The sequence below is a fragment of the Fundulus heteroclitus genome, chromosome 4 (genome assembly GCF_011125445.2).
Source record: "Fundulus heteroclitus isolate FHET01 chromosome 4, MU-UCD_Fhet_4.1, whole genome shotgun sequence".
Lineage (NCBI taxonomy): Eukaryota > Metazoa > Chordata > Actinopteri > Cyprinodontiformes > Fundulidae > Fundulus > Fundulus heteroclitus.
This window is the reverse complement of record NC_046364.1, coordinates 2207314-2228019: the sequence shown is the minus strand read 5'-3', so window position 1 is coordinate 2228019 and position 20706 is coordinate 2207314. Positions and strand designations below refer to the sequence as shown.

Sequence of the window (20706 nt, the reverse complement as noted above, 5' to 3'; positions counted from 1 at the left end):
GAGGAAAGCCGTCGATAAATTTTCAGCAATCCCTCGTACTGAGCAGGCATGAGGCGGCAGCAGGAAAGGCTAACTACCCTTTACCAGGAAGAAACTTTCATTTGGGCCAGAACCAGAACCAGACTCAGAGTCAGTGACCAGCTTCCCTTCTATCAAGCTTTTTAAAAAAGTCAGCATTTTTGTCTAAACACATTTTATTTGTGACTTTCACAGCTTAATTTTATTTGAACAAGTTCTTATTTGCATTTGGTTCATCCAGTTATTGTCTACTTGGTAATAAAAGTAGTTTGAGAAAAATATTGTGTGTTCCCAGACTGCTCTGTTCTCCGTCTGAAACACAGATCTGACATTAACTAGAAAATGTCTCACATTTATTACCCTTATTGAAATTTAACTTTAACTAATGCTGAAGGTTCAACTGTAAATAAAACATATCCTGATGCATCTCAATAATCCAAGCAGAAAAAAAACACGAGTAAGTCCTCTGGACGGGTTCCTCCTTGTTGAAACGAGGAGTTTCAGGTAAATTCAGCCTTCAGAACCTCCTCAGAGTGGATCTGCTGTGGAGCTGTATCTCCGTCATGTCCTGGTCCGGGCCGCCACACGGACATGTCTCCTGGGGCTGACCAGGTGAGGCTACCTGAGCTGAGGTTCCTGGGGGTCTCTGGAAGAGGAAAACCCTGACCTCTGGTCCTGCTGGGGGACTCTGAGGCTGTTCTGGGGTCTTCTGTCTCCACGTTTAGCATCTTTCTCTTTAAAGCATCGTGTCAGGACGTTTTCTCACACACACACACACACACCACCACCACCACCCGTTTTAGAATCAATCTTGAAATATTTAACCTTATGACTTCAAAGTTTCCACATCAACAGAAAAAAACATAAAAATGTTAAGTTTTATTTTAAAAAAATTATTTTGTGTTAATTTCAGGTTCAGCTATTGCAGAGAGGTTAACTGAACAGTTATTAAAGAACCACACTAACTTTTTTTTTTACCATTTATTTTCTTGCAGGAGCTCTGGCAGCTGTAGGTGACGCTCTCCTGCGCCGGACGCCCCCAGGCCTCGCCGCCCTGGGCATCAGCCACATCGCCTATATCAATAAAAAGGTGACTTTCTGGCAGAATGACCAGAAGTTGGTGATATTTTCTTATTTCTAACCAGCTCTGCTGACACGTAAATGAAGGAGCTGTAATTTTAGCCTCTAAACGTTATTTCTGAGCTAATTCTCAGTTTCCTTTCTGCTCCACTCGCCCTGGGAGGCAGGAATGAGAGCTCTCCACCTGTGCTGCGGGGGGCGGCTGCCTGCTGTCCCTCTATAAACGCCCCCTTTCTTTCTCTCCTCTCCTCTCCTCTCCTCTCCTCTCCTCTCTCCTCCACCTTCCAGCTCAGCTCAGCCTCCTTCTGCTCAGGGAGAGGAGCCGCCCGGAGCCGCGCTCAGTGGCTGTCGCCTCGGATTGGATTTCTGCTCGGAGGAGCTCGGCTTTCTCCCCCGGAGGTCCGGTTTAAGGCGCTCCTCCGCTGCGCCTCCGCCCCGCAGAGCCGCGCTTTGCCTGGAAGTCCCGCCGCCCAGCTGAGGAGCTCCAGCGGCCGCGGCGCTGCGCTCCGCTCCGCTCCGGAGGACATGGAGCGGCTTTAGGAGAAGCTGCGCGGAGGAGACCAAACCTGAAGGAGGAAACATTTTCCCACCGAACAGGAACCAGAACATTCAAGGTAAACGTCGGTCTGTTTTATTATTTCCCTGGCAAGCATTAAATGCTCTGGTGATTTATTTTTTCTCAGTTTTTCATGGTTTAAAGCAAATTAAAGCGCTTATTTGCACTTTTTTTTTTTTAGATATTTTGTCGCGCAATTCTGCTCTGAATTTGCAGAGATTCAGAAAAGGGTCCAAATCCATCTTAATTTTAAAGTTTTTCTAGTTCTGAGGATCTAAAAGTGAAAAGCAACTATTGTTGAAATAAAAGAGTTTGGCGGAGTGAAGCTGAGAAGCCTTGGAGTCCAGCAGGTGGACCCGATGCAGCTGATTCTGGACCAGAACCAAACCAATGTGTCGCTCCACCAGAGCCGCGCAGGTTTAACTACAGACACCGTTTTATAAAAGGTCCTGCTTTAGATGGGAAATGACAGAAAGTTTAAATCCATGCATGCATTTAATAATTAAACATTTACATGTAATGGTGAGGTCTGAGCTCCAGACCGTGGTTTGAGGGATTTATCAGTTCTAGATGGGAACATTAGTTTAACAGGTGGTTCTACAGCTGTAAAAAAAAAAAAAACATCTGCTTCTGATCAAAACTAAAAAATTATCCCTAAGAGCTGTTAGTTGTTAACTATGGGTGTCATTGTCATCTCAATGTTATTTTTGAGAGTATATATATATATATATATATATATATATATATATATATATATATATATATATATATATATAAACTTTTCAAACATACAAACGAAGATGTCCAAAAAGGAGTATCTTTATGGTACAAACACAATTAGATTTCTCACCAGACCTTGTATCTTCTCCTGATTCTATCGGTGTCCCACCAGGCTCACGTTTAGACCCTCTTCTCTTTTTATTTGCCTACGTTTGGTACCATTCTCAGGAAACATGACGTTATTCTATTGTCATCCTGCTCCTGGAAAGCAAACTTTGAGCCCTTGCTGTAAAAAACAAAGATGCACGCTGCGTTTGCTGCATCAATGTCTTGATAACCCAATGCCTTCGAGGCAGTCTGTCAGTGTTTGAAGCAGTTGGAGGCTAAACCACATCACTCAGCTGAAATACTGTGAGGCACTTTATGTAGAGGTTAGTGGTCTGCTGCCCAACAACAGAACATACAAAAGGCTGCTGCACGCCTATAAGAGCACTTTCCCCCTATTTTAGCTTTGACCGTGCACACAATTCATTTTACACTTTGCTTTAAGCATCTTGAATTTTAACCATTCTGAGCTGGTGCATCTTGTACAGCTTCTCCTTTCCCCAGGTCAGCTGATTAGCTGCCTCCTCTTTGCTTCAAACAAAGAATAAACTAAGAGGCTGTGCTCTTGTGGTCGCAGCAGGACAACTGGCTGATGAAAATAAATTAGACAGGCCTCTTCTTTCCACTTTAAATCCCTTCTAAAAGTTCATCTCTTTACTGAAGCTGAGGGGTTTACCCATGTTGCTCTGGCCAGAAGTCAGAGCCAACACACCTGCGCCCAGCACCTATATACCAAACATGAAGGCATATTGCACAGTCAAGCACCATTATACCAACACTTTGTAGATAAAATCATGTATAATACTATCATGATCTGCATGGGCACAAAAAAGGTTCAAATGCAATCAATCATGTTTTGCGTGTTTCACAGTTTTCATGATCCTTTCATGAGAAAATAAGTATTCTGTAGGATCTTAATTCAACCACTGGAGATATTTATGTGCACACATTATAGATATATAAATGTCTTTATGGGTTCAGATCTCATTAGAGGTAAATTTCGAATTTTGACCAAACTAAAAGTTCTTCAAAAATCCGCGAGCTCGTCTTGATGATAAGTACCACCATGGCAGCTCATTTTAAACCAGCGTTAATGCAGGAGAGGGACTCTTTTAGGCATCATGAAGAAGAAGAAACAAGGAGGGGATGCAGTTTGCTAGTTTTAACCTCATGGTTCTGAATTGAGTTGAACAATGACATTTGTTTGCATGTCTCAAGTCAAAAATGTGAAGATCAGCTCTATGCCACAGTTCATTTCTTTGGATTTTCCAGCAAGCACCACCAGCGGCTCTCGTTTCAGATTCAGAGAAATCTGGCCTTAGATTCATAACTTAATGATTTTGTGTTGAAGGTACCGGATTGTTCTGCTGCAGACTAAGGCCGAACAATTAATAAAATTTTCAATATAATCGCAATTTAAAAAACACAATTTCCAAATCGCAGAGGTCTGAAACTTTTGTCTACAAAACAATTAATGGATCAGACGCGTCCTTTAGGCGTCTGTAATTATGTTTAATTTGGGTTTGCTCCACATGGAAGGGAAGAGAGCTGCAGCAGTGAAATAATCTAATTTTATTATTTGTGTTAGACTTTATATAATCACACTTTTTAAAAGAAACTTTCAGGAATCTTACCACAGCATTAAGTAGCGGTCAAATTGTTTAATTCAATTCAATTTCAATTACATTTTATTTATATAGCGCCAATTCATGAAACATGTCATCTCAAGACACTTTACAAAGTCAAATTCAATCAGATTATACAGATTGGTAAAAACTTTCCTATATAAGGGAACCAGTTGATTGGATCAAAGTCTCTCCAAGCAGCATTCACTCCTCTTGAAAGAGCGTAGAGCCACAGTGGACAGTCGTCTGCATTGTTGATGGCTTTGCAGCAATCCCTCATACTGAGCATGCATGAAGCGACAGTGGAGAGGAAAACTCCCCTTTAACAGGGAGGAGAACCTCCAGCAGAACCAGAACCAGGCTCAGTGTGAACGCTCATCTGCCTCCACCCACTGGGGCTTAGAGAAGACAGAGCAGAGACACAGAAAGCACAGAAGCTCACATTGACCCAGGAGTACTTTCTATGTTAGATGGTGATAGTGGATGATCTGTCTCCCCTGATGATGTCACAGTTAACAGAACGCCAGACATAATGCATAGACTTGTTTGTTGGTTGCACTTTATGTTGAACAAGGATGGATGCACAACTCAATTAAAAGCTGTTCTCCTGAATAAGAATATTCTGATTAATAAAAACAGTTAAATTTCTTGGTTGAAATATATCACAATTTAGATTTTTGGCTAAATCGTACAGCCCTACTGCAGACTGACGCTCACCTGGATTACCTGCTAGAACTCTTTTATAAAGCTGCTTTATGTTATTTACAGTAGAGGTAATTTGGTTCCTCTGTGAGTTAAAAAAAGCCCAATGCGCCCTGAAACCTTTTGTTTTAACAGCATCAGGCTCGGTGTTCAGAGATTCATGCTTTATCATTTTCATATAAAAACAACTAATGGAAGTTAAGTGCTCATCATTATCTCTGAGCTGCAGAGTCACCATATCTGAACAGAGAATCTTGTTTATTAGTATGAATGGCTCACTTATGTTATGATGTGATGATGGCGACTGCGTTCAATCCAAATTCTGCATAAAAACCTGCATTCTGCTCCTTTTTAAAGGGGAAGCCTTTGTAAAACAACTGCTCTTTTAAACATCTTTTTACAGCATGCTCTAGTTCAGGGGTGTCAAACATACGGCCCGCGGGCCGGATCCGGCCCGCCGAACAATTTAGTCCGGCCCGGTGGCTAAATGCATTATCATAAAAAAAAAAAAAAAAAAATAATCTTTTTTTTCTTTTTCAGTGTTCTGTCTTACAATGTGGCAATAAGAATTGTTGTCTTAATGGCAAAAAGAGCTAATCAGATTTGACTTTCACAAGTGGAGCAGTACTGCTTTTGCCATAGTGCTCTGCTTGATTTATGAATGTGAATAGTTTTATTATGATTCATGCGGGGAATATCTCAAATGATATGGACACTACAATGGTAAAGTAGGAGAGGAAAGGAAGAACAAGAAGAAAAAAAGAAAAGGTGAAAGAAAGAGGCGATAAAAGGAAGAGAATGATAAAACAATTATTGAAAAAAACATGTACTTCGTTTAATTGAAAATATGCAGTTCCTATATTGTCCACGAGGGGCGCTGTGTTTTAATTAGCAGATTAAGCTTCAGGTGTGGAAAAATTTTAATCATTTCTTAATTTTTATCTGTTTGATGTATTTAGTCATGTAGGACAGTGTTTTTAAGTTCCAAAAAATGTGAATAAATGTTTTTCATCATTGTATAATCACTGTGATCAGTTCTTATGCATAATGCACAAGTAAATGTTTAACTGAGTAAAAGTATTGTTGAAACTGCACATACTTTTCTTAAAAACGCTGAGGTTATTCATAATATATTGTGTAAAAGTGAAATTAATTTAATATAAAAATCAACAACAAGTCCACTTTTATTAGTTCTATTTAATCTTGCAATGAGTTTACTCGTGTGGCCCTCTTGAGATCAGATTAAGCTGAATGCGGCCCCTCAACCAAAATGAGTTTGACACCCCTGTTTGTTTAGAAGTTCATACGTAATAACTCTTAGACTTTCTGGTATAACCTTTGTAGACCGTGCATACGGTGCACCAGCATACTATTGCCTGTAAAACACCCACATAGTCTGGTGTGTGCCCCTTCAGAGGCGTTCCCATTGGTCTAAGCAGGAAAAAAGGCAGTCTTTTGATGGCATTGAAGTCTGCAGACCTCAGAGATGGAACGGTGTTCACAGTCTGTGCACAATCAAACTTCTGCCACCTTTAGCTGAATTCCTTCAGCTCCTGGACTGCTTCAGTCTCAGGCATGATGTCAGTGCTCCTGCACACACACTAGGGGGCATATTCTGGGTTTGATCATCAAAGACTCACTTACCACCAATAAGCTCAATAGACCTGATCTGGGTGTCTCACAGCCAGCTGTGACGCATCAGAGTAGCTTGATGAACCCTGGAAAGAAGCCACGTCAACTCTAAACTCACTGTCAACAAGGCAAGGCCCTTCGTTTAGTCCAACTTCTGTTCCACACTCATCAAAAACAGTCCTGGTAGCTCCAAGCAGCTGTGCTCCACAGGGAACCACCTCCAACAACTTCAAACGTCTTCGCTTACAGAAATTGCAGAACACTGTTTTGGACTTTTTCTGCACAAACATTTAACAGTGCGGACTGCTCTGACAAACGCGTTTGTCTGACCTTTACTATCCGTCACACACATGAAATCCTTCACCTTTGCATTTGTTCTTTTCCCAAACTATTTCTGTCATCAGTCCCCTGATCACATCCGTCATCAATCATTTGGTTCAGGCTGGCATTCTTCCACCTGCCTTCAATACTGCAACTATAAAAATGTCTCCTTTTTAAAAAAAAAAAAAAAAACATCCTCTGTTCAGAAGATCTTACCAACTGCAGGACTATTGCCAACCTTCCCTTTGTCTCTAAAGTTCTGGATAAAGTTGTTGTTGCACGCCTGCATGACCACTTCACTCTCAATGATACCTATGATTCAGTCAGCTATGGGGTTCCTCAGGGATCAGTGCTTGGCCCAACTCTTTAAACCCTTTAGGTACCCCCCCTTGGTCAGATCCCTTTAGTGACCCAAACACGATAAAAAGGAACAGAGGAAACCCCGAGTTCTGGTTTCTAATCCAGAAACATAGCAGCAGGAGCTACAGGCCAGAAGGAAAGAGTGAAATGGTGACCATGAATGCCTATCTGTTTGCAAAATAGCGTTTTAGTTTGACTTTGTTGGAAACGTGAATTTGAGCTGCACTAAAAGCTCAGCACCTGCTTCATTATTGCTCCTGACTTGTTGAGTCAGTTTATGTGAGACTGTCAACATAATTGGTAGGTTGTTGAAAGGCTATTTTTACGTTGATATTTGGAGATTTGCTCTGTTTTCCTGAAACACGTTCTCTGAGGATACAGGAACGACTGTGTTACGTTTTCACTGAAGTGTTTGACTGGATTTCACTTCCCAGGTTTGGTTTTCAATGTTTCCAGGTACGTTCTTATTTAAATGCTGTTAATTTATGCCTTAGAGCTGCAGCCAATGATGTTTATTTGAGTTTAACTTTCTCAGAATATATGTCAACAGTTTCTACACTGCAGTTTATTTATCTTTTTAATGCTTTACCGGTTAATAACTGTAAAAGAGAAGTTTAAGCCAAAGATTTATTATACTAAGGTCCTCACAAAATGTCTGAATGCTCCTGAACTCTAGCAAATTTGGAAAATCCAGTTGTGAAAGCAGTCACGGCGCTGCTATTTACCCAGTAAAGAGGTTAATACCATGCTTCATCAAAATGCCACATTTGCACTAGGTTGTCTCGTCACAATCTGCTGAATGTTCTTAAACTGTTCTGAAAAAAGTGATTGCACCGACACGGATGTCCTCTGCATTCACTTCTGCCACACGTGCATGCTTTAGATCATGAAATACATTTTAATAACAAAATAACCTGAATAAGTACACAATCAGTGCCACAGCATCTCAGCTGGATGTAGGTCCAGACTCTGACTAAACCACTCCTGTTTTACGTGATTTTTAAATTTGTTTTCCGGTTTTTAACCTTTTAGAGCTGGACTTGCTGGTGTGCTTTGGATCATTGTCCTGCAGCATGTGCTCCAGTTTAAATTCAGTTTATTTATGTAACACCAATTCACAAAACGGATCATCTCAAGGCACTTTACAAAAACAAGTTGATTCAGTCGACTCATACTGAATGCTTTCAAGTTCAGAACATTCTATTTGATCTCATTTATCAAACAATCGGTCAAGTTCAGTTTATTCTTCAAGTTGGCTCAAAGATTTCTCTCTAAGGAAACCCAGCAGGTTGCATCCAGTCATTGACCTGCAGCATTCACTCCTCCTGGATGGAGACACAGTGGACAGTTGCTGGCATTGAGTCGTTGATTTTGCAGCAATCCCTCATACTGAGCATGGCAAGGCAAGGCAAGGCAAATTTATTTATATAGCACAATTCAATACAGAGACTATGCAAAGTGCTTTACATGGTTAAAATATAGGAAAATAAAACAGAATAAAAGCAAGTAGGGATAGTGTAGAAACAAAAAAGAACATTTGAAAACAGTAAAACATTTTAACTTGAACATTCAAATGCAATTCTAAACAAATGTGTTTTTAATCTTGATTTAAAGGAACTCAGGCTTTCAGCACTTTTACAGTTTTCTGGAAGTTTGTTCCAGATAAGTGGAGCATAGGAACTAAATGCTGCTTCTCCATGTCTGGTTCTGGTTCTGGTTCTGGTTCTGCAGAGAAGGCTGGAGCCAGAAGACCTGAGTGGTCTGGAGGGTTGATGCCCTGACAACAAGTCTGTGATGGATTTAGGTGCTAATTCAGGGATTTATAGACTAACAGAAGTATTTTAAAGTCTATTCTCTGAGATACAGGGAGCCATGGAAGGACTTTAGAACTGGGTTCATGTTCTCTACTTTCTTAGTCTTAGTGGAAGGACTTCAGAACCGGGTCCATGTTCTCTACGTTCTTAGTCTTAGTGAGGACGCGGGCAGCAGCGTTCTGGATCAGCTACAGCGTTCTGATCCACTTTTTAGGCAGACCTGTGAAAACACCGTTGCAGTGATAAATTCTACTAAATATAAACGCATGGATTAGTTTTTCCAGATCCTGCTGAGACATCAGTCCTTTAATCCTAGAAATGTTCTTCAAGTGATAGAAAGCCGACCTTGTAACTGTCTTTAGATGCTTTTGAAGGTTCAGGTCTGAGTCCATCACTACACCCAGGTTTCGGGCCTGATTAGTGGTTTTTAGTTGAAGTGACTGAAGCTGTGTGCTAACTTTTAATCGCTCCTCTAATGGTCCAAAAATTATTACTTCTGTTTTGTTTTTATTCAACTGAAGAAAATTTTGGCACATCCACGTATTGATTTCTTCTAGGCATTTACTCAGTGCCTGAATTGGTTCATAGTCACCTGGTGACATGGTGATGTAGAGCTGTGTGTCGTCTGCATAGCGATGGTAGCTGATGTTGTTATTTTTTATTATCTGAGCTAGAGGGAGCATGTAGATATTGAAGAGGAGGGGACCCAGGATGGACCCTTGGGGAACCCCACATGTGATTTTTGTCATCTCTGATGTAAAGTTACCTACTGACACAAAAAAGTCCCTGTCCTTTAAGTAGGATTTAAACCAGTGGAGAGCTGTACCAGAGAGGCCGACCCAGTTCTCCAGGCGCTCTAACAGAATGGAGTGATCGACAGTATCAAATGCTGCACTGAGGTCCAATACGAAAGCATGCATGTAGTGACAGTGGAGAGGAAAACACCTCTTTAACAGGAAGAAACTATGATAGGAATTCTAAACACTAACTGACTTCCCAGAGTTATTGAATAAGGAAACGGTGGAGTGATGAATTTCCAGCACTTTTATTGAGAAACAGAGCAGAGATCACATAGATGAAAAGTAATCGCACCCCACGGTCCGGCCCCCAGCCCGTCAGTTCTGTTTCTGCCTCTCCGCTCTCTCTCGGCTCCCCTAACACCCGGCAGCGGTCTCGGCGTGAGACGAAACAGAGTCCGTTTTATCCCGGACATTCATTATTTGCACAGTAAAACGCAAGCATTTGGCCATGGCAATCAGCAGAGCTGTGGAGCAGCCGCTCCCGTATCTCCAGTACTTACATATCCAAGTGGCGTGAGGCCATAGAGACTTCAGAATAATATTCCCATAACAGAAACTTCCAACAGAACCAGGCTTAGTGTGAACGGCAATCCGTGTCCCACTAGGGTTAGAGAAGAAAGAGCAGAGACAAAGGAGCCCAGAAGCCCTGATCCAGGAGTACTTTCTATGTTAAACAAAAGTAAAAATGTAATGGCAGCAGTTGCTGACAGCAGAAAAGCCATGTCTAGGAAAAAAATGGGTGTAAACACTGAAAGACAGTCCAAGTGGATCAATTATAGAACTTGAAGTTGTTGACAGCAGTAGCTCAGCCAGTCTTCCCTGCAGGATGGTGTTACAACTAAAAAGAACGTCAGGCCAGATGTAGCTGCTATGAAGAGAGAAAAACAAAGCTAAAGGTTTAAATAACAGCAAATAATGGAAAATTGGCGAGTAGTAGGAGAATGTAGCAGAGTGAGGGGAAAGTGGTCTCCAGGAACCTAAACGTAATGTCCAGAACCAATGTTTGGACTTTCGGGGTTTTCTGCTAAAGAGCAGAATTCTTGGATCCTTCAGTTACAGCAAGCCTTTAAACCGGCACCACCGTGTTTGACTGAGTATGATACTGACACTGTGTAGGTTTGACACCTGATGTAATGAGACACACACACCTTTCAAAAAGTTCCTCCTGTCTCGTCAGTCCACGGAATATTATCACAAACGTTTTGGATCATCAAGTTGTTTGGTCAATCGGTCGGTTTTGGTCAGCAGTGGATTTTCAACTCTATCAGATATGTAAAGGATTTGAATCTTTAGTCGCTTTTCAGTTTGATTCGGTTCACAAGACTGCAATGAATCGCTTTTTAAGGTGGACAACACGCTACGAGCATGTTAGAGCTGCCCCCATCACTTTGCTTGTGTTGTTGTAACGTGTGAAGGAAGCCGTTTCAGTGAAATCTCTTTGAGGTAGAAGAGCCTTTATTCCCAATGATCCTTCACTGTAGAGGTGGTTGTAAAGTTTGCTCGTTTGATGGTCATCTGTTTTATGGCAGCAGCTGAGATCAGTGGTCTTACGTCTGCCTCTGGGTGGAGTCGTGTGATATAGTTCCTCATGTTTGTAATGTTTTAAAATGTCGAGGCTCTTGTTCATGTCATTTTCACCAAGATGCAGAGGATGCAGGAGGCGGTGTGTGTTCACCATAACCTGGTGCTGCACTTAAAAGGTGCTGTTTTCTACAAAAATAGGTCATAAATTAAGACTAGGATAATCAAGTTTGGTGTTTGTTAATTGTGTCTGAATCATCCATGTCAAAAATAGATTTTAACACGTACCCCTGTGGGATGACCTGTTTAATGGTGCCTCTATGTGGGGATGGTGATTTTTACCGTGGCTCTCTGGAGCCCCAAAGCCTTAAAAATGGCAGCAAGCTTTAGCCACTGCCCAGGTTTTACAGCCGTCTGCACGCTTCAACACAATTTTAAAAAAAAAACAAATCCTTTTCTGTGTTTTTGTGGCGCTAGTGGGACATTTTTATAAAGTACGCTGACAGGAAAGAGGATTTGAGAGAGGGGGAAGACCTCAGAACAAAATCAAACCTGGGTCAGCCGTATGGAGGACTAAGGCCTCTGTACTTCAGTCATGCTCACTTCCCCTGCGCCATTAGAGTCCACCCAATCTAAATAATTTAATCTTCCAGGTCCAAACCTTTCCAGATAGAAAGTGTTGCTCTAAGGGTAGGATTTTCAGATTATCCCCGGACTGTGTGTGCCTGTGGGTGTTTGTAGTGATTGACGATGCATGTTGGACCCTTTCTTGCTGTATTCTGATTTCCACTCACCCACCACATTTCAGACCTGCATGACGGTGTTGTTGTTTTCTACTTTATTCAACGTTCATGTTTGGGTTCACTTTTTATGTGAGAATGGACCAAAAGAAGAGGACAGAGTGTGTTCTCCATCTTGTTTCCTAGCAGTATGACAGGATATGTGCTTCTCAGTCGGGTTTCTTGTTACCGCCCCCCGCTGGACTGGAGGTGTAGTGCAGATTTCTTTTTTTTTTTTCTCCCAGTGTCCTGTCTAGCAATATGGCAATAGGAATTGATGTCTCAATGCCAGATAGAGCTCGACAGATTTTGCTTTTACAAGTGGAGCAAACGGCTTTCACCATAGTGCTCCACTTGATTTATGCTTGTAAATAGCTTTATTATGATTCCTGCAAGGAGAATTTCAAATTATATGGACATGACAATGGGAGAGTAAAGGAAGAACAAAAAGTGAAAGAAAAGAAAAAAAAGAGTAGAGGTGAAAGAAAGAGGAGATAAACGGGAGAGAATGATAAAACCTTCTTTGTCTGCTCCATCACCTGGAAAGAGACACAAAAAGAACAGCACAACCAACAGACATAAAGCAACAGATACACTCGAATAACACCTAGATGCCATTGCTAAATCATATATATTATTATGTAAGCTGACATGTGTAATGTGATATTTGAAAAAAAGAAAGTGAAAGAACATAAATAAATAAATAAATAAATTATAAGATTACTGTATATAAGTGAACACTTAATACCTGGGACCCAGCACCTGTGGGAGATGTGAAAGTGCACTAGTTTAGGTGAAGATTATCCAGAAATAGCTTGATAGTGATTGTGGAGAACCGAAGACCCACCTTCCCCGAGCACAGAGGCAGGCGTCAGGGGACCCGTAACCCTGGACTCCCAAAGGGGCCCCTAAAACAGGTCGCCCAGGAGGGGCCGACACAGGATATCTGCAACCCCCCCCCAAGGAAGGAGCAGAGACGACCCCGAGGAAATCCCCCAGCCACCGCAATGCCGACGCCCTCAAGAGCCGCGGAGACGAGCCCGTGGGCTCCGCCGGCAGCCAGCCCCGCTGAAGTGGTCCCGGCCATGGGCCCTGAGGGCCAGAGGCCCCAGGGGCGCCCTGCCCCCGCGACGGGGGCCCCGGCAGCCCCCCGGGGGGCCAGGCCCCGTGAAGAGGCCGCCGGGAGTGGGCCGGCGCGCGCCCGGGAACCCGCCCCAAACCCGAAGCCAACCAATGCACCAGGGGGCCAAGGCGCCCGCCAACGAAGTGGAGGAGGGCAGGACGTGGGGGGATGGGCTCCGCACCTATCGGAGACTTGAGATGTTCTTGGGAGAGGGAGCGGACCACACCCATACCTGAAAAAAAAAGGAAAACTCATTCACCCTATCCCTCCCTTGTGCCCCACTCACCACACACAGAGAAAAAAGACGCTGTACACACATTCCCACATAACACTCACATCCAACACTGACCAAAGGGGGGGGGGGTCAGATTTCTTCCCTACTGCCCTGGCAGTCGTTAGGCTGATTTTAAATGTGTTTTCTGCAACCTTTCAGAGCAGTGGAACACAAACTGCCTGGGATTCATGTTAAAAAGAAGTAAAGATAAAAAGAAAGCAGCCGTTTTATATTTCAGGGCGGATGGTGGAAAAATGGGCCTTTTTGAACTCTTCCAGACTGGAGGATGTCAATTATTTTTGTTTCTCATCTGTCTTTACATTTCTTTAGTGTTGGTTATGTTTTATTGACTTTTGAGTGAATAAAACTTAATGCATCTGGCTAAACAGGCTCTGTTAAAGTGACGTTTAGATTGAGCAGGTCTGTCAGTAATCAACCCTGGGTGTTTGTGAAATGGTAAAAACTCAGCTCACCAAAAAAAAAAAAAAGTGATTTTCCAGTTTGGCATTTTCTTAGAGCTGAAATTTCTTGCTACGCTACAGTTCTACGCCTTTTTTTATATTTCATCTGAACCTGAAAGCTTCAGTTTCCGCGGAAAATTTCTCTTTTCATCCTCGAAGAAAATAGGCACCAGGAAAAAAAAAGTCAAACATAGTAAAATATTCCAACAGAAAATCGAAACTTTGAGGCTGAGGAGCACGGAGGAAGCGGCGAGTTTCAGAAAGTCGGACATTCAGCTCCAGAAATAACTCCACTTTAGTTTAGCTGAGATCTGCTGGATGAAAGCAGCAGCAGGACTTCATGGAACCGTATAATTTCAGCCGTTGCATCCCTCATCCGTGACATCTCATCCGAGCGCTGCTGGACTGGCATTTACCTAAATGTCAGGTGTAAGCACACATGTGGGTGGACGGTCTCATTTACAGAGGGATGTTTAATTAATACTTGACGGTTTAACAGCGGGCACCTGCTGCTGGCTTCAAAGTGGATGTTTGGTGGATGGTGTTGCTGTCTCTGATGAGATTCATCAGAGAAATGTATTTAGGTTGCCGCCTGGGCCTGTCAACCTCTTATTTCTCCTGGTTTCTGCTCAGTTTGACATGGAAATGCTGCCGCGGATTCAGGCGGTGGCGCAGGGGGCGCGCGCACCCCCCTTTTGGAGACCAAAAGTATTTTTTAAAGAGCCCGAAATTTTAAACATCCTTCATAGAATTAAGATTAATAGCCAGTACCTGTCATTTAGAACGCACTGTGATGCCGGCGCGGCATAAATTGTCGTCGCAATCACCGATACTGGCGGCGGCATTTAGTGCCCAAATATGGGCAGTAATGGCGGCCTGACGTCACATCCTGTGTTGTTTCTTAGCAGAGGCACTGCGCTCACACAGCTGTGATAAACAACAATTATTTCGGATTCCCAGAGGACTTCACCATTGAAATTTTCTAGAGCTATTGTTGAAGCAACAATGCCCACGTGCATGGCAGTTTGATGTTGCAATACATCGGGTAAAAGTGGAAAAAACATCACAAAAATAAGGAGACCGCTGCTGCAGCAGACAGATTCAACTCACATCGTTCCTTTTTGGTCTCCTTGCCTCAAACTGGTATGGCTGGATTTCGTCAAAAATCAGGTTGCTGTCAAGAAAGTCTTCTATATATTCCAAATCGCTCTCAGATGATGATGATAAATCCACGAAACTCCATCACTATCGCTAAATAATCACTCTCTGCCGCACCGGTCGTCGCCATCTTGGATAATAGTGCGCAGTGACAAGCCTGTTCTTCTTCTACTACTACTACTACTACTACTTCTTCTTCTTCTTCTGTTGTGTTTTCTGGCAGTTTACATCCTGTGTGCATTACCGCCATCAGCTGGACGGAGATGTAATTTAGAAATATATTTTCCTATATATCTTTATATCGTAATGAAACTAAATTATATCTATACTTACACACACATACACTAAATCCTCCCAGCTAATTCTGTATCTTTTAAATATTTAATAAGTGCTTTAAATATTTTATCTGATTGATGCTTCCCTAATAAATCAGCCATCTTTACTGAACTCCCCAATACCCTTTCCAGTTCTTTCCTCTCTTTTATATATTTTCTACAATAAATCAAAATATGTTCTACTCCTTTGATTTCTCCACAATAAGAACAATTACCTGTTGGATGTTTCCCTATTATTTTTAAACCAGTATTTAAACTAGTAAGCCCTATCCTCAACCTGTTTATCCATATTTCCTCTCTTCTATTCATTATACTATTATATCTTATGATTACTGCACAGTGGCGCAGTGGGTAGCGCTGTTGCCTTGCAGCAAGAATGTCCTGGGTTCGAGTACACCCCTGGGTCTTTCTGCATGGAGTTTGCATGTTCTCCCTGTGCATGCGTGGGTTCTCTCCGGGTACTCCGGCTTCCTCCCACAGACCAAAAACATGACTGTTAGGTTAATTGGCTTCTCCAAATTGTCCTTAGGTGTGAGTGTGTGCTTGAATGGTTGTTTGTCCTGTTTGTCTCTGTGTTGCTCTGCGACAGACTGGCGACCTGTCCAGGTGTACCCCGCCTCTCGCCCAGTGAACGCTGGAGATAGGCACCAGCAACCCCCGCGACCCCATGAGGGATAAAGCGGTTTGGAAGATGGATGGATCTTATGATAATATCTTTCTGTATTTTATATAAATGTCTTCATTTTTCTTCTAAATTCCATCTCTCCTGCCATATATTATTTATTTTATCTTTAATAATTACTTTTATTTCTTTTCTACTTAGCGGGACATCATATTCAATCTCTCTTGCCTTAACTGCTTCTTTAGCTAATTTATCTACTTTTTTATTACCTAAAATTCCTTTATGTGCTGGAACCCATGTTAATTGAATACTTATTTTTTTGTTGCTTTATACCATGTATTCAATAACTGACTTCATCTAGAAGATCTTGACGGCTTTTAGATTTTCCACTTTTAAAACTAGTCAGGCAAGATGATTAATCTGAACAGATAACTACATTTCTAGGCTTCACCTCCAGCACCCATTGTAATGCCAAAATAATTGCCAACATCTCTGCTGAAAAAAATTGATAAATTATCTGCTGTTCTTTTTATAGAAATTTTTTCTGTACAGTATGCTATATTACTAAATATTTCCTTCCCATCCAAAACTCCTTATGTGATGGCCATATTCCCAACATTCTCTGAATATCTGTTTAGTAGGGTGATTTTCCTCATGCCCTTGTAAATTTAACCAGTAATTTATTGACAGTTTCATCCTCCTTAAGTCCAGTGGCATTTCTCCAGTAATCACCTGAAGAGCAGGAATTGGAGATGTTCTAAAAGCACCACAACATATTCTTTGGCTTGGATTCTATCTTAATCTAATAACAAAGAATTTGCAGCTGACTTATAAACGATACATCCATAGTCCAACACAGATCGAATTAAAACATCATATATTATTTTCAAAGATGTACTAGTTGCCCCCCCAGTCATTCCCTGACAAACATCTCAAAATATTATGAAAATTAAATTGTTGTTGCAGTTTTTGAAAAGTAATGAAAAAAAGAGTGTAAAGTAAAAAAAAATAGTGGACATTGACACCCATACAATAGTTATTGTGTAGTGTTTATTATCTGATTTAAACCTTACATGTACATGTTCATTGGTTTAACTTACTTTAAAAAAAAATTCTCATCATGGTTTATCTTGTTAAAATGTGTTAAAAAATCCTTTGTCACTTGAACTATACCAAACTGTTCTTAAGTCCTTGGGTCTTTCTAAGTATTTTTTTTCTCTTAATATAGTTTATATGGTTAAAATATATTGTTAAAATACATGTATATTTTTAAAACTCTTTTGTCACTTGATCCATACCAAACTGTTCTTTAGTCCTTGGATCTTTTTATTTCATTTTCTGTATACATATCATTTCTGGAAATAAAGAAAATCTTTGTTTGATTAATTGTTGATAAGGATAATTTGTTCTTCAAACTACTTTTTAACCTTGTGCATGCTGTAAAAAGCACGAGATTTTGACTTAAAAACTCATTTTCAATTACAATAAGGTAATCGTGCTAATTCCACTTATGTTCATCCATTAAAATTATCAATTAAAAAATCCTTAGATGAATAATTAGGGTAGTGTGAAAGAGTAAAGATGGCATTCTTTGGTCATTTAGCCTCACATTGTCTCGACCCCATGACCCTTGACCCTTGACCCCATGACCCTTAGGTGCACACCCCCCTTTGAAAAATCCTGGATCTGCCCCTGAAATGTTTTCTGTTCTGTGTCTAAATGGGATCAGGAGTCGGTGAAGCCATTCCGCGGCGGTTTTGCTACAGCAGTCTATTTCAGGAAGCTAATCTTTTGCTTTCCTTCCTGAAACTAGTCACAGATAAGAATGAAGTGTGGATCAGTATCTCTTCCCATAAAAAAAAAAAAAACAAGGTTTACTGAAATAAATATTTCCGTGGGGCTAAAGATGGAGCTCTGTTTCAATAAATAATGAGGTGTAAGATTTATTATTCTCTGGTCCTGGGTCATCTCCACCAGCAGGAACCTTATGTTGGAGTCGTTTCCACGAAGGACTAAAAAACTAATCTGTAACAAAAGACATCTTAAACTTCAATAAATGTGAATAATATTAACACTGAATAATTTGATGCCTTCAGGTTAAAACAGAAAATAAGAGCACATAACGATAATGGTCAATTTTAACTCACCGCTTGGAATCTCAGATTGTTCAGTTGGACAAACCAAGCGGAGCGCCCCCTGCAGTCAGAATGCGAGTCACTAATCCCAACCTCAAAATCCAAAATGGCTGCCCCATGTATAACACATGATTTGAGGCGATACACTCTCCTTCTGCAGGCTTCCTACAGAGTCTGGTTGATATATTTTCCTTCATCCATCGTACTTCTGGAAAATATGCCGAGCATTTTATTAATGACAGACCTTATCGTTTTGACGGCCTCTCCAAAAACACCTTTAATTGTTCTTTAAACTGCCGTATGCTCTATGTCCATCTGGAAGACACATTTGTGTCTAAGCTGTAACTTCCTGGCTGATGTCTTGAGCTGTGGCGTCTCTGCATTTGGGGCCAGTGGGGTCAGACCCCACCAGATGTCGCTGTGGAGCTCTGATCAGTGGAACAGGATCGTTCGTTAAAGAGTAATTGGGGACTTTCCCATCAACGCTCGTTTAAATAGTGAACACTTGACACGCTGTCAGTGGACGCCTGTGGGCAACAACTACTGTGGCCCCCTAGCTCACATCAATTCCAGTACCAGGATTGCAGGTTCTGTTACGCACTGTCGGACAGTGTGTAGCGTTGCCAGGTTGGGCGGGTTTCAGCGACATGTTGGGCTAGGGGGAAAAAAAGGAAAAAAAAGCCTTTAGGCTGGATAATGAAATGTGGGCTTCTGTCGGGAATTTAGAAAAGTGTTTATAAGATGATTCTAACAGAATAGTCGCCATTGTGCAGCTGAAAAGTAAAAACTTGGGAAGAAGAACTTTGTTTTGGTTATTTGGTTGCCTGTCTGTGTACTCTGCGGGGAGCCCGTCTGCATTAACCTTTTTTTTTCCTGTTTTAGTGCATTTGGGTCCTTATGATGTGTTGTTTATTATTGGTTTACCCGTTTCAGGCTTTTAACATAAGAATCAAGAGAGGTTGAGATTTGGGCTGGTTTGTTATTGAGATGAGCGGGTTTTACGTTGTGTTTGGGCTGGAAACTGTCGGTCAGATCTGGCAACCCTGAAGTGTGCAGCCGTCTCGTGTTGGGGATCATTGCTAGGTCATTAGTTGGCTTTGAAAAGAGAGTTATTGAAGATTTGCTTCCGTTCTGTTCAAGAAATGAACAACAAGTGATCCTTTATGTATAGTTTCATGTTTAAAAATATTTTGTTTTTCAATTACATTTAACATATATAAAATGGCATTTCTAGATTGTGCAAATGTATTTGGTTTATTTAAAATCGATCAGCGTCAGATTGTGTTTCTTAGAGAAGCTGCTGCTGCTAAGTGTTGAGTTTTCGTGCCACACATGGCAGAGACACCACTGGTCTAGAGAAGTTGCTGCAGTATTTCCTCATGATGAGGACATGTTTTTCAGTCCCTCATGCAGGAAAATACTCCCACAACATGACGCGGCCTCTCCCGTACTTCACAGCTGGGATGGTCTGCTCAGGCCTCGTACTTTATCTTTTAAATGTAACAATAAACACAATAACCAAGGACTTTAGCTTCATCAGACCAATCAACATGTCTCCAACAGTTAAGCTCTGTGTTTCTGACTGCATCTGCAAACTGTAATCCAGCTTTTTAATATTTCATCTAATATAATGGATTCTTCCTCTCTGAGTGGCCGTTCACCCCAGGATTTGCTATCCTCTGTGCTCTGTGGGTTATGACACTTTTTTAAAGCAACGTCAACAACATCTTCATGAAATATTAGGTTAAAAGTCCCATAAAATCGACACGCTTGTGTTTTCCAAAAGCATATTTCCCCTCGTGTTCAACTTGCATCTGGGCCGGTACACATTTTCTCTCTGATCTCTGGAGATCGCGGCCCTTTTCCTGCTCCATGTTTACCTCTGCCCTGACATGGGACCCACAGAGGAGGCAACAGGAAGCCTGTTAGAGCAGGAGGCGGCTTTAGATTCGGTCATCGACAGCGATTAAAGTCAAACGGAGGGAGAAGCGAGTGCGGTCCGACTTGCAGCCCTGAGGCCTCTACACAGAGCGAGGAGAGCGAATGAGCGGGGCGGAAAGCCGTGAAGGAGACAAACGGCGATGCTAAAGGAGGAGGTGGGTGGCAAGCTGGAGAAATCTCGACTTTGGGTTTCATTTGTCTGTTTTCTCCCTGCCAGGCTCTCTGTGGTCTCCTCCTGCTGTGACTGGCATCTGCTGGGTAAAAAACTGATCTTTAATCCTGGCAGGGAATCCCCCAGCAGGCCCACTGCTCTCTCTGACGGAGATTTGTGACGACTCACAAAGCATTTTGGAGGCAAGTGAAGGTACAGCGAGCTGCCGGGTGGGTTATTCTGGCTGGATCGGAGCTCAACTGTCAAAGACTTTTTGACTAAAATAGATCTGCACAGTGCAACAAAGTTTTAAAAAGTGCCAATGAAATCCAACACATTTAAGATGATTTTTTTTTTATTGCAGAAAGATGTTAAATCCATTAGTCACAGAATAAGATGGAAAAGTCCTTGGAGCTATTTCTAAACGACTACAGAATCTAAGACCAGCAGTCACAACCGCAGCATGAAAGTGT

At 41.7% G+C, this 20706-nt stretch overlaps 1 protein-coding gene across 5 annotated transcripts in view; it reads left to right on the top strand.

Moving 5' to 3' along the window:
• Positions 1-1629: 1629 nt before the first annotated feature.
• Positions 1630-20706, top strand: part of LOC105937705 (SH3 and multiple ankyrin repeat domains protein 2) — a 308586-nt gene continuing 289509 nt past the window's right edge. For all 5 annotated transcript variants that reach the window (XM_036135850.1, XM_036135847.1, XM_036135849.1 and 2 more), the window contains exon 1: positions 1630-1712. The gene's annotated coding sequence lies outside the window, so the exon portion shown is untranslated. The remainder of the gene's footprint in view (positions 1713-20706) is intronic.